The following is a 13,759-nucleotide window of genomic DNA, read 5'->3' on the forward strand; positions in this document are numbered from 1 at the left end:
AGGAAATTCACTTGTCATGGTAAACTATACTTTTCATGTGATCTTGGGTTTTTTTGCTAGTGTTTTCTTGATTGTTTTTGGATAGATGTTAATCAGGCCTGTAGTTATCTTTTTGTTGTTGTTGTATTCATTCATGGCTTTGGTATTAGGTTGGTATTGACTTCATTAAATGAATTAGAGAGGATTTCCTCTTTCTAATCTTATGTAACAGTCTCAGTAGGACAGGTACCAGTTCTTCTTTGTATGTCTGGTAAGAATCACTATGATCTGGTTTTTGGCTTTTTTGGGAGGAAGCATATGTTTTATTGCTAATTTATTCTCACTACTTGTTGGTATGTTTAGAATTTCTATTTTTCTCCAACTCAGCTTGGGAGGTTGTGTGATTGCAGGAATTTATTCATTTTCTCTAGAATTTTTATTTTTTATTTATTTATTTTTTTTTTACATTAATCACTTGTGCAGTCTCAACTGCCATTATCCTGTTTAATCAGTTATAAGATGTATAATTTTTCACATATAAATATTCCCAAAATTGGGATACTACTGACCCAACAGTACTTGTGATGTAATTAGACACTGTCTCTTAGGAAGAAAGGATCAACATCTTAGCAACACATCACACCAACAAAAGCTTTAGTCCAGTAGCAGGGAGAGGGTACTGTGAGGTCAGCCTACCAGCACTTCAGATATACAGATCTTATCCTGACCACAAGAGCTGCAGCTTACATGGTAAGCCTGGAATGCTACAGTTAATAGGTGGTTTGGCTAGTAGCAAATTATAACGTAGCATCTGTCCACTGTTTCACAGTACCAAAATTCACCAAATCTGCATCCTCTATTTCTTTGAAACATTGTTAAATATTAGTATCTGTTTTCAAGTGTGAGTCCAGCAGCTATGGTGATGTCATCATTACTACTGAATATCCCACTTTCATTTGCCTTCATTGATGTCACTGTCGCTGTCACTGCTGCTGTCACTATCACTGTCACTGGTCCATGCAGTTAGGTTTTCTAGGGCTTCCTTTTGTTCCTGGCTGATGGCAAAGTCAGTCATTACTCTCTGGAAAAGGCTCTTGCAAATAGGTAAGCTGAAAGCACTCACCAGTTTTACCACTTCAATGGCCTGGGCAGGGCTATTGGACACTTTTGCACTGTCCATGAACTCATTCAGCAACTCATTTCTAGGGATCTTATTATGCTTCCTGAAAAGCCCCAACATTTTCCATGCTTCATGGGTTCTCCCAGCCCTTAAAAAGAGGACAGCTACACAGTTGAGAGGGATGGCTGGCCAATCTGGAGCAGTCTGTCTGCCATCTTGGCTTTCATAAGCAGATTTGATGTCAGCGGCACAGTCAGCAAACTCCTCCAGAAGCTCTGGTGGATGCTTATCCCTTGCCATAAGAATCAGAATCTCTTCCTTCAGGTCATTGTGGAAAGTATGACCACATTCTTTACTATCTTTCCAAATCCGAGGAATCACTTCTAGCCGATTGGCCACACCCAATGCTTGGAGAAGATCTACCAATGTTTGGGAGTGGGGAAAGAAAACTGAAGGTATCAGGTCCTTATACCACTTCAAGGTGACATCAATTTGTTCCATTAGACAAATTAAAGTGAAGAACTTGGAATAATAGAAATGACGGCGATAATCAGGTCCCATAAATTTCCGGTTATCTCCAGTGTTTAAAAGGCCATGTACTTGGTAAGCAAGTTCAAGATCTCTGAGAGATGAGCAAACTCTCATGGCTGACTGAAAAAACATACCATCATCCAGATCCTTTGGAGAAAATTTATTTCCCATTAATTCATTCATTATATCATAGATGATCAGGGATGATCCTTTTGAAATGTTTTCATGTTGATAAAATAGCTGAATAATATGGTGATATGTTGCAAGCGAGGGTTCTATTCCAATGGCTTTCATTTCTGGTAAGGTCTGTATTGCTGGCAATCTTGCAAGTACATGAAATCTTCGGAGACATTTCAAAATGGTATTAAAAGTCTGTAGATTTGGTTTCACCTTCTGTGCAACCATTTGTTTCAGTAGCTCCAGTGTTTTATTCCATTTTTCCTCAAAACCCGCATTCAGCCCCAACATTGTTGCTTCAATCAATGCACTGAATGTGTATACATCAGCATGGAGTCTGTTGTTTAATAATTCAGTGTACAAGTTTAATGCCGGCTCATAAGCTCGATGCTTCACCATCCCTCGGATCACTGTGCAGTAGGAATGTGAATTTTTCTCTGGCATCAATGTAAAGATTCTCTCAGCATTGTTTTTTTGCGCTCCATGTAGCTCCAATCTGATGACCAGCCTTCTTCCTAAATTTCTTGTTACTTTCCTCTTCCAATTCCTCTGACGGTTCAGTTTGCTGAAAAGGATAATCAGTGGAGGGCTCGTGGTCACCATAGTAACACAGTAAATCCAAGAGATTATTTGTTGTTTCAATAGACACAGTGGTTCCTGCTTACGAAAGCTGATCAAACAGGTCCACAGAGGATTTGACTTTTTTAAGCTTGATTCGTTCCTTTAGGGCAGCTTCACTTACTTCTTCCATCTGAGGTTCAAAGCACTCAGGCATTAAACACGGTATATGTGGTTCAGCTATGTCCTTTTGAAAATATTTGGGATGTGAATTAATAATAAACTTTGCTGCATTCTCCCCAGACTTCTTTGCCAGTAAAAATGAACGAGATTCCACAGAAGATGCTGGAATAAGGTAGGGATCATCTTGAAATGCATAAGGTGCAGCTGTGGTGTCCCTGTTTACTGTGGAAGCAAGTGCCTGAAGAACGGCCACTTTATCCCAAGATTTCTTTCTTGGAATAACCACTTCTTCAATCCTTGTTACATCAGTTCCTTCAACTTTTGGGAGGGTTGTACTTCCAGAATAAAATCTGAAACTTGATATTCGTTCACAAAGTCCTGCACGTTGACCCTTCAATGACAGGTAAAGCCTGCTGTGGATCCTGAAGCAAACTGAACCAGTCACCGCCATCTTTCGTTTCCTCTAGAATTTTTAGATTGTGTTCACAGAGGTGTTCATAGTAGTCTCAGAAGATCTTTTGCATTTCTATGATATAATGATATAATGTCTCCTTTTACATTTCTGATTGACCTTATTTCAATCATTTTCTTCTTTTCTCAGTTAATCTACCCAGTGGTCTATCAATTCTGTTCTTTTCTTTTTATTTTTTTTTTTTGTGTGGTATATCAGTTTTATTTGTCTTTTCAAAGAATCAAATTTTTGTTTTGTTGATCCTTTATATTGTTCTTTTTTGTTTCAATTTTATTTAGTTCTCTGATTTTTTGTTATTTCTTGTCTTCTACTAGCTTGAGGTTTGGTTTGTTTTTATTTTTCTAGAACCCCAATGTTTGACATTAGGTTATTAATTTGTGATATTTCTGTCTTTTATTTATTTATTTTTGGGGAGACAGAGTCGCAGGCTCTCACCCTGGGTAGAGTGCTGTGGCATCACAGCTCACAGCAACCTCAAACACTTGGGTTTAAGTGATTATCTTGACTCAGCCTCCAAAGTAGTTGGTATTACAGGCAACCGCCACAATGGCCACTGTTTTTTTGTTGCAGTTGTCATTGTTGTTTGGCAGGCCTGGGCTGGATTCAAACCTGCCAGCTTTGGTGTATGTGGCTGGCACTCTAGCCGTTGAGCTACAGGCATCAAGCCTATGATATTTCTCTGTTTTAATCGGAAGTATTTAGTGCTATAAACTTCTCTCTTAGCTCTGCTTTTAACTTACCCCAGAGATTTTGTTAGTTCATCTTTTAATTTAAAAAATGTTTTTTAAATTTTGCACCTTCATTTCATTGTTGATCTCAAAGTTAACTTAGTATTATGCCTTTTAATTTGCATGTATTTGTATGGTTTTGAAAATTTCTTTTAGAATTGATTTCTAGTTTTATTCCACTGTAGTCTGAGAAAATTCATAGTATTATTTTGATTTTTATCAATTTTTTGATACTTGTTTAGTGGCCTAACATATGATCTATCTTGGATAATGATGTCCCATGTTCTTATGAGAAGAACATAAATCTATACTTTGGGAGTAAAATATTCTGTAAATGTCTGTTAAGTACACTTGTTCTAGAGTCCTGTCTTATTCAGTGTTTCTTTGCTGTCCAGTTTTGTCATTGGAGTGTTGAAGTGCCCCATTATTAATATGTTGTTTGTTTCTTTTCTTAGATCAAGTGGTATTTCTTTTATGAATCTGGGACTCTGGTGTTAGGTGCATGTATATTTAGGATTGTTAGATCTAATTGTTGAATTGATCCCTATATCATTATATAATGGCTATCTTTGTCTTTTTTTTCCCACTTATTCAGTTATTGATTTAAAATCTGTTTTATCTGATCTAAGAGTAGCTACTCCTGCTCAGTTTTTTTTTTTTTTTGAGACAAAGTCTCACTCTATCACCCTGGGTAGGTGCCATGGCATTATAGCATTAGCAACCTCAAACTTTTGCACTTGAGCAATCCTCCTGACTCAGCCCCCTGAGTAGCTGGGATTACAGGCACCCACCACAATTCCTGGCCATTTGTTTTATTTCTTTATAGACAGGTTCTCACTTTTGCTCAGGCTGGTTTCAAAGCCCTGAGCTCAAGCAGTCCACCCACTTTGGCCTCCCAGAATGTTAAGATTACAGGTGTGAGCTATCACACTGGGCCTCCTGCTCACTTTTGATTTCCATAGCATGGGATATTTTTTTCTCATGCTTTAACCTTGAGTTCATGAGAATCTTTATGAGTTAAATGGTTTTCTTGGAGACATTGGATATTAGGGTTGTGTTTTTTATCTATTCTACTAATCTGTATTGTAGGGGTCATAGCAAAACCTGTCCTTTTCCCTTGATCTGGTTCCCTGAAAGATCAACTCACAATTATGGTAGATTAATAATGAGAGAGGATAGCCAAGAAGGGTGAGGTCTACAAGAACAGGTCTTCTCAAGGAGACCACAAAGATACACATGCAGGGTCCTCTCCATGGTGACTCAGCTCTTGGAAATTTGTAAACTTAACTTCCTGAAACTTGGAAATTTCTAAGTTCTGTGAAATCCTGTAGTTCTGTAGGGGTGGGAATAGCATCCCCCGCTTGATTCAAACTAGCCAATGAGAAGGGTACCCGTGGGGTGGAACTTTTTGACTGTCAATAAAAAGAGAAAGACCAAGGCAGTCGGGGAGCACAGCCATTTGAAATTCTTCTATGCCGTAAGCTCCCAGCTGGTGAATAAAGCACTTCCTCTTATAAATGTGGTGTTTGGGTGCTCCTTCTCTCTGTTGGGCCTTGTCTTCCTGCAACATTTTTGGTTCCCTGACCGGGAAGTAAGATCCCCCCGGAGAGAACACGCACCTGGTAGTTGCTGCCAATCCTTTGGACACCCACGTGGGGGCCCCTGATCGGCTGGGTGACGTGAACAACTGAGCACTCCAGGGAGGCAGTTTGGCCTCCCTGTGTAGACGCCTTAACTAGGCTGAGAAAGGACCCCATTGGCAGGTCTTCAAAGAGTCAAACACCAGGAGGAACTGACATGCAGGAACAGGTACTTACACAGGGAGATGTGTAAGGCAAGGTATGATCGATCTGGAGGTCCCATTACAGTTTTAGTGGAGAAGGAGCCTGATCAACTCCTTGGGCATTAGATTGCTGACAGGTCTGTTGAGAGGTGTGTGAGAGTGTGTGGATGTGGCATGACTGAAAGAACTCCGAGGGTGGAGTTGGACCTCCCTTCACAGGGCCTAGGGGAGTGTTAGTTTGCCTTCTATGGCTAAGTAGCAGCTTGAGTGGGAAATTGAAGCTGTCCAGGTTAAGAATTGGGTTGGAGGGGGGGAGGAGACAAGATGGCTGACTGAAGCCAGCTTTCCACAGAGGCTCCCGTCCAGTAGGAGAGTTTAAGGACAAAAATTCAGCAAGTAACCTGGTGGATTTGAGCTGCACTAAGAGAGAAGGTTGAAGAACGCACATCAACCCCACTGAGGCGAGCTGCGACCACAAGGATACAAACAAAAGGTACAAAATCCATCACCAAGCAGATGGGAGTCCCCTCCCCCATGAGAACGGCTCAGAGAGCCCCACAAAAAACGGGGAAGAGTTCAAAGGTCCTCCCACTACACACCACGGGAGAGATCCTCTAAAAACTGGACCTACCTCCCCTACTAGGGTGCCACGGCGTCCTCCTGCCAGGCATAAAACTGTATAAACTGTATATAGTATCTACCTGGAATTCTGAACTCCCAGCGCTCCCCTTCACTCACACTGAGGTCTGGAGACCAGTCCCAGTCAGCGGAGAGGGTACTGCACCAGAGTGGCAGTTCCCTGAGGTACAGTGCGACAGCTGTCTTCTGGTGACAATACGGCCAGGCATAAAACAGTGTAAAGCTGTGTGTGTTCTCTGCCCGCAACCCCAGGCTCCCAGCGTTCTGCGTGCTCCCCTCTGCTCTCCCTCCAAGGTCTAGAGGCCTGTCCCCCAGGGTTTCAGACTCTTAGGCGATTGCTAGAGGGGTGTAGACAGTGCTGGGCTGCAGCTGGTCAGTGCAGACTCTGGGGTACAGGAGCAGAGAGAGGATGGTTGGCCGGAAGGGAGCTACACGGGAGCAGAGGTTGCCTGAGCCATAAAGCAGCTGCCCTCTTTTGCTAGCAATACGGTTCACTACCGAATATTCTGAAGCCACACCCCCTGTCTCCCTGGGCAACCAGAGACTGTGAGTATAGGATTTGCCTTAGGCAACTCCAACTTGCAAATGGGGGAAACTCCCAGGGTGGGGCTGACCCAGAGGTCTGCTATACTAAACCGAAGATGCACCTGGACCTCAGGGGATCATCAGCCTATAGACAATACAAGAGCAAAGACAAGCTAATTCAGAACTCAACTCAGCTTCTCTTCTGCAGGGGAACCGCAGAGTTGTTCTATTCTGTTCTGTCAGTAACATTAATCAGGGGCGAGTCTGGACCTGAGTGAAAACCCCCCAACCTTCATCAAGCGCCCGAGGTTGTCAGGCCTCACCTCCTTCTGCTAGAGAGAAGCAGAACACAGTGGCCTGGCAGACTTCCTTGTGATTCAGGCAGGTACAAACTCCTGGAGTACCGATTCACTACAGGCAATTGGGTCAGCCAACTGCAGGGCTGTCAGTGACTGGGTGTGACAGCAGTGCAAGGTGGGGAAGGAGGAAGTAACCTTCCCAGACTGATCTATTGGCTGGGTGGCTCCTCCTGACTCCACGCAGCACTGGAGCAAGCCACTCCAGAGTAGTCACCAGACCCCTGTGATCCAGTTCCCAGAGACCTCTTAAACTATCATCCGAGACAGGTGCAGACTGAGACAACTGATTTGGACTTTTTGAACTGAACCAATCGCCTGAGGACAAATCAGGTGGCGCCCTGGGTGCACCGTGGTAGGAAGGTTTGACTTTCCTTTTCCAATTGTTTGCTGGTGGGGGGGTGGGGTGACTTAATTGCTGATATTTCTCCACAGCTGAGACTTCAATCTAGAGTATCTGTTTCACTAGGGTGGAAGAGAAACCAACTGAAAACAAGACAGAACCAGTTAGCCCCACCACACCAGACAGGGCCTCAGTTTCTCAGGCCACAACACTGTACAGGCCCTCAACAAAGCCCCAGGGGAAAAAAATCAAAGGGAGTAAAACAACCGTAGGGCAGAATCAGCAGAAAAACTCTTGTAACATGAATAACCAGAATACATCAACCCCCCCCCCAAGGAAAGATATGGCAGACGTAATTGAAGATCCTATTCATAAACAACTGGCTGAGATGTCAGAAATCGAATTCAGAATTTGTATTGCAGACAAGATTAACAAAGTGGAATTAGGAATTCGAGGAGAAATTCAAAAGTTGTCTCAAGAATTTAACGAACTTAAAGACAAAACCACCAAAGACTTAGACACACTGAAGCAAGAATTTGCAGCCCTCAAAGATACTAAAAATACAGTAGAATCCCTCAGCAACAGAATGGAGCAAGCAGAAAAAAAATTTTCTGACATTAAAGATAAAGCCTTTATACGCTCCCAAACTCTCAAAGAGGAAGAGAAATGGAGCGCAAAAACGGATCATTCTCTCCGAGAGCTCTGGGATAATTCAAAGAAGGTGAATATCCGAAATTTGGAGTTCCAAAAACAGATGAAGTGGCCTTGCTGGGCACAGAGGCCCTTCTGCATGAAATTATGAAAGAGAATTTTCCAGACATACCAAGAGATTCTGAAATTCAGATAGGAGACAGCTTCAGAACCCCAGCACGACTCAACTCCAATAAGACATCCCCCAAGCATATCATAATTAACTTCACTAAAGTTAATATGAAGGAGAAAATCCTCAAAGCTGCCAGGAGAAAGAAAACCATTACCTTCAAAGGGAAGAATATTAGAATGACTGCAGATCTCTCTGCTGAAACTTTTTAAGCCAGAAGAAGGTGGTCACTGACTTTTAATCTCCTAAAGCAAAATAACTTTCAATCCCGGATCTCGTATCCAGCTAAACTGAGTTTTATTTATGACGGAGAAATTAAATACTTGAATGACAGTCATATGTTGAAGAAATTTGCCATAACAAAACCAGCTCTTCACGATATTCTCAGACCTATCTTCCATAATGACCAACCCAATCCTATACCACAAAAGTAAACTCACTCAGAAACTTCTGATCAATCTCCAATTTCCACACTGGCAAAAGGATTAAAAATGCCCACTGGACTTTTGAAAAATTCGATACCCAAAACTTCACCAGACTTATCAATATTCTCCATTAATGTGAACAGCTTAAACTGTCCTCTAAAGAGGCATAGGTTAGCTGACTGGATACAAAAACTCAGGCCAGATATTTGTTGCATACGAGTCACATCTTAACATAAAAGACAAATACAGACTCAGGGTGAAAGGATGATCATCCATATTTCAGGCAAATGGTAATCAGAAAAAAGCAGGTGTTGCAATTTTATTTGCAGATACAATAGGCTTTAAATCAACAAAAGTAAGGAAGGACAAGAATGGTCACTTCATATTTGTTAAGGGTAATACTCAATATGATGAGATATCAATTATTAATATCTATGCACCCAACCAGAATGCATCTCAATTTATAAGAGAAAATCTAACAGACATGAGCAACTTTATTTCCTCCAGCTCCAAAATAGTCAGAGATTTCAACACTTCTTTGTCAGTGTTGGATTGATCCTCCAACAAGAAGCTGAGCAAAGAAATCTTAGATTTAAACCTAACCATCCAACATTTGGATTTAGCAGACATCTACAAAACATTTCATCCCAACAAAACTGAATACGCATACTTCTCATCAGCCCATGGAACTTACTCCAAAATCAATCACATCTTAGGTCACAAGTCTAACCTCAGTAATTTAAAGGAATAGAAATTATTCCATGCTTCTTCTCGGACCACCATGGAATAAAACTTGAGCTGAGTAACAACAGGAATCTGCATACTGATACAAAAACATGGAAGTTAAATAGCCTTATGTTGAATGATAGCTGGATCAGAGATGAGATTCAGAAAGAAATCGCCGGGCAGCACCTGTGGCTCAGTCGGTAGGGCGCCGGCCCCATATAACGAGGGTGGCGGGTTCAAACCCAGCCCTGGCCAAACTGCAACCAAAAAATAGCCGGGCGTTGTGGCCGGCGCCTGTAGTCCCACCTACTTGGGAGGCTGAGGCAAGGGAATCGCTTAAGCCCAGAAGTTGGAGGTTGCTGTGAGCTGTGTGAAGCCACGGCACTCTATGGAGGGCCATAAAGTGAGACTCTGTCTCTACAAAAAAAAAAAAAAAAAAAAAAAAATGAAAGTAATCGCCAATTTTTTGGAACAAAACAACGGTGAAGACACGAACTATCAGAACCTCCGGGACACCGCAAAAGCAGTTCTAAGATGGAAATTTATAGCACTGCAAGCCTTCCTCAAGAGAACAGAAAGAGAGGCAACTTAATGGGACATCTCAAGCAACTGGAAAAGGAAGAACATTCCAACCCCAAACCTAGTAGAAGAAAAGAAATAACCAAAATTAGAGCAGAATTAAATGAAATTGAAAACAAAAGGATGATACAACAGATAAATAATTCAAAAAGCTGGTTTTTCGAAAAGGTCAATAAAATACATAAACCTTTGGCCAACCTAATCAGGAAAAAAAGAGTAAAATCTCTAATTTCATCAATCAGAAACAGGAAAGATGAAATAACAACAGACTCCTTAGAAATCAAAAAAATCCCTAATGAATATTGCAAGAAACTGTATTCTCAGAAACATGAAAATCTGAAGGAGATTGACCAAAACTTGTAAGCACGTCACATTCCAAGACTTAGCCAGAATCAAGTGGAAATGTTGAACAGGCCCATATCAAGTTCGGAAATAGTATCAACTGTACAAAACCTCCCTAAAAAGACAAGCCCGGGGCCAGGTGGTTTCATGTCAGAATTCTACCAAATGTTTAAAGAGGAATTAGTACCTATATTACTCAACCTTTTCCAAAACGTAGAAAAAGAAGGAAGACTACCTAACATGTTCTATGAAGCAAACATCACCCTGATCCCCAAACCAGGAAAAGACCCAAGAAGAAAAGAAAATTACAGACCGATATCACTAATGAATATGGATGCAAAAATATTCAACAAGATCCTAACAAACAGAATCCAACAACACATCAAACAAATTATACATCATGACCAAGTTGGTTTTATCCCAGGGTCTCAAGGCGGTTCAATATACGTAAATCTATAAATGTAATCCAGCCCATAAATAAATTAAAAAACAAAGACCATATGATTCTCTCAATTGATGCAGACAAAGCTTTTGATAATATTCAGCATCCCTTCATGATCAGAACACTTAAGAAAATCTGTATAGAAGGGACATTTCTTAAACTGAGAGACCATCTACAGCAAACCCACAGCCAATATCATATTGAATGCAGGTAAATTGGAATCATTTCCACTCAGATCAGGAACCAGACAAGGCTGCCCATTGTGTCCATTGCTTTTAAACATTGTAATGGAAGTTTTAGCCACCACAATTAGGGAAGAAAAGGCGATCAAGGGTATCCATATAGGGTCAGAAGAGATCAAACTTTCGCTCTTCACAGATGATACGATAGTATATCTGGAAAACACTAGGGACTCTACTACAAAACTCTTAGAAATGATCAAGGAATATAGCAGCGTCTCAGGCTTCAAAATCAACATTCATAAACCGGTAGCCTTTATACATACCAACAATAGTCAAGTTGAAAAAAACAGTTAAGGACTCTATCCCATTCACAGTAGTGCCAAAGAAGATGAAATATTTGGGAATTTATCTAACAAAGGAAGTGAAAGATCTCTATAAAGAGAACTATGAAACTCTAAGAAAAGAAATAGCTGAAAATATTAACAAATGGAAAAACATACCATGCTCATGGCTGGGAAGAATCAACATAGTTAAAGTGTCCATATTACCCAAAGCAACATAAAATTTCAATGCCATCCCTATTAAAGCTCTACTGTCATACTTTAAAGATCCGGAAAAAACAATACTTCGTTTTATATGGAATCAGAAAAAACCTCGAATAGCCAAGATATTACTCAGAAATAAAAACAAAGCAGGAGGAATTACGCTACCAGACCTCAGACTACACTACAAATCAATAGTGATCAAAACAGCATGGTATTGGCACAAAAACAAAGAAGTAGATGTCTGGAAAAGAACAGAGAACCAAGAGATGAACCCAGCTACTTACCGTTATTTAATCTTTGACAAGCCAATTAAAAATATTCAGTGGGGAAAAGGTTTCCTATTTAACAAATGGTGCTGGGTGAACTGGCTGGCAACCTGTAGAAGACTGAAACTGGACCCACACGTTTCACCATTAACTAAGATAGACTCTCACTGGATCAAAGATTTAAACTTAAGACATGAAACTATAAAGATACTAGAGGAGAGTGCAGGGAAAACCCTTGAAGATATAGGTCTGGGCGAGTATTTTATGAGGAGGACCCCCCAGGCAATTGAAGCAGCTTCAAAAATACAGTACTGGGACTTGATCTAACAAAAAAGCTTCTGCACGGCAAAGAACACAGTAAATAAGGCAAGCAAACAGCCCTCAGAATGGGAGAAGATGTTTGCAGGTTATGTCTCCGACAAAGATTTAACAACCAGAATCCACAGAGAACTCAAACACATTAGCAAGAATAGAACAAGGGATCCCATCGCAGGCTGGGCAAGGGATTTGAAGAGAAAATTCTCTGAAGAAGACAGGCGCGCGGCCTTCATACATATGAAAAAATGCTCATCATATTTAATCATCAGAGAAATGCAAATCAAAACTACTTTGAGATACCATCTAACTCCAGTGAGACTAGCCTATATCACAAAATCCCAAGACCAGAGATGTTGGCGCGGATGTGGAGAAAAGGGAATATTTTTGCACTGCTGGTAGGAATGCAAATTAATACATTCCTTTTGGAAAGAGATATGGAGAACACTTAGAGATCTAAAAATAGATCTGCCATTCGATCCTGTAATCCCTCTACTGGGCATATACCCAGAAGACCAAAAATCACATCATAACAAAGATATTTGTACCAGAATGTTTATTGCAGCCCAATTCATATTTGCTAAGTCATGGAAGAAGCCCAAGTAACCCATCGATCCACGAGTGGATTAATAAATTGTGGTATATGTACACCATGGAATATTATGGAGCCTTAAAGAAAGATGGAGACTTTACCTCTTTCATGTTTACATGGATGGAGCTGGAACATATTCTTCTTAGTAAAGTATCTCAAGAATGGAAGAAAAAGTACTCAATGTACTCAGCCCTACTATGAAACTAATTTAGGGTTTTCACATGAAAGCTATAACCCAGTTACAACCTAAGAATAGGGGGAAGGAGGATAGGGAGAGGAGGGAGGAGGGAGAGGAGAGGGGGGTAGAGGGAAGGGTATTGGTGGGATTACACCAGCGGTGCATCTTACAAGGGTATATGTGAAACTTGGTAAATGGTCTGTGAATCTAGTGAATGATGCCCCATGATTATATCGATGTACACAGCTATGATTTAATAAAAGAAAAAAGAATTGGGTTGGAATTGTGTGCATGTGAGTGCTTTGAGAACGACCGAGATGGGTAACAATAGGTGGGGTTCACCCCCTTCCATTCATGGGGTGAAACAAATGTGTGAGTGTGCCTTTCTTTCCTGCTCCAACTTTGCCTCCTGGCTATTATGAGAGAAACTGGAAGTTCCAGGTTTTCTGCTTTCTGTCTTTGGTGGTGACTTGAACAATCTTCCTGACTTGGCCATGTGGGACTTGGGGGGGTGGGGGGGATGAAAAGACATTAGAAAGAATGTTGTTGTAGTTTTGTTACCGGAATTTCTTCAGTGAGTGTTTGGTCACAGTAATTTGAGAATTGAGCCAGCGGGCCACAGATCAGTGATAAAATGGCATTTTGTTGGACTGAGGGGCACGCAGTGAGAGTGGAGAGTGCCAGAGCTATTGGCAGAGGGGTTGTGCCTTGAAAAGTGTTGTGGTTTAGGCAGTCCAGTGAGCTCTGGATGGCCCTTGGAAATATGGGGAAGAGAGTGTAAATTTCATGCTGAATGAGGCTGTATCCATATAAGCAACAGGTTTCCAAGGGGAACAGCCTCTGGAAGTGGGGAGGAGGCCCAGATTGGAGGTTCCCTGCATAAGTCCTTTTTCTAGGGGTAAATAATTATCTCTGAGAGATATTTTGTCTAGGACTTAGTAGATGGAAAAATA

At 41.1% G+C, this 13,759-nt stretch overlaps 1 pseudogene; it reads right to left on the minus strand.

Annotated features, from left to right (window-relative positions):
• Window positions 1-632: 632 nt before the first annotated feature.
• Window positions 633-3,006, minus strand: LOC128579267 (pentatricopeptide repeat domain-containing protein 3, mitochondrial-like; annotated as a pseudogene).
• Between the last annotated feature and the right edge of the window lie 10,753 nt (window positions 3,007-13,759).

Source organism: Nycticebus coucang, unplaced genomic scaffold (assembly GCF_027406575.1).
Source record: "Nycticebus coucang isolate mNycCou1 unplaced genomic scaffold, mNycCou1.pri scaffold_43, whole genome shotgun sequence".
Classification (NCBI taxonomy): Eukaryota; Metazoa; Chordata; class Mammalia; order Primates; family Lorisidae; genus Nycticebus; species Nycticebus coucang.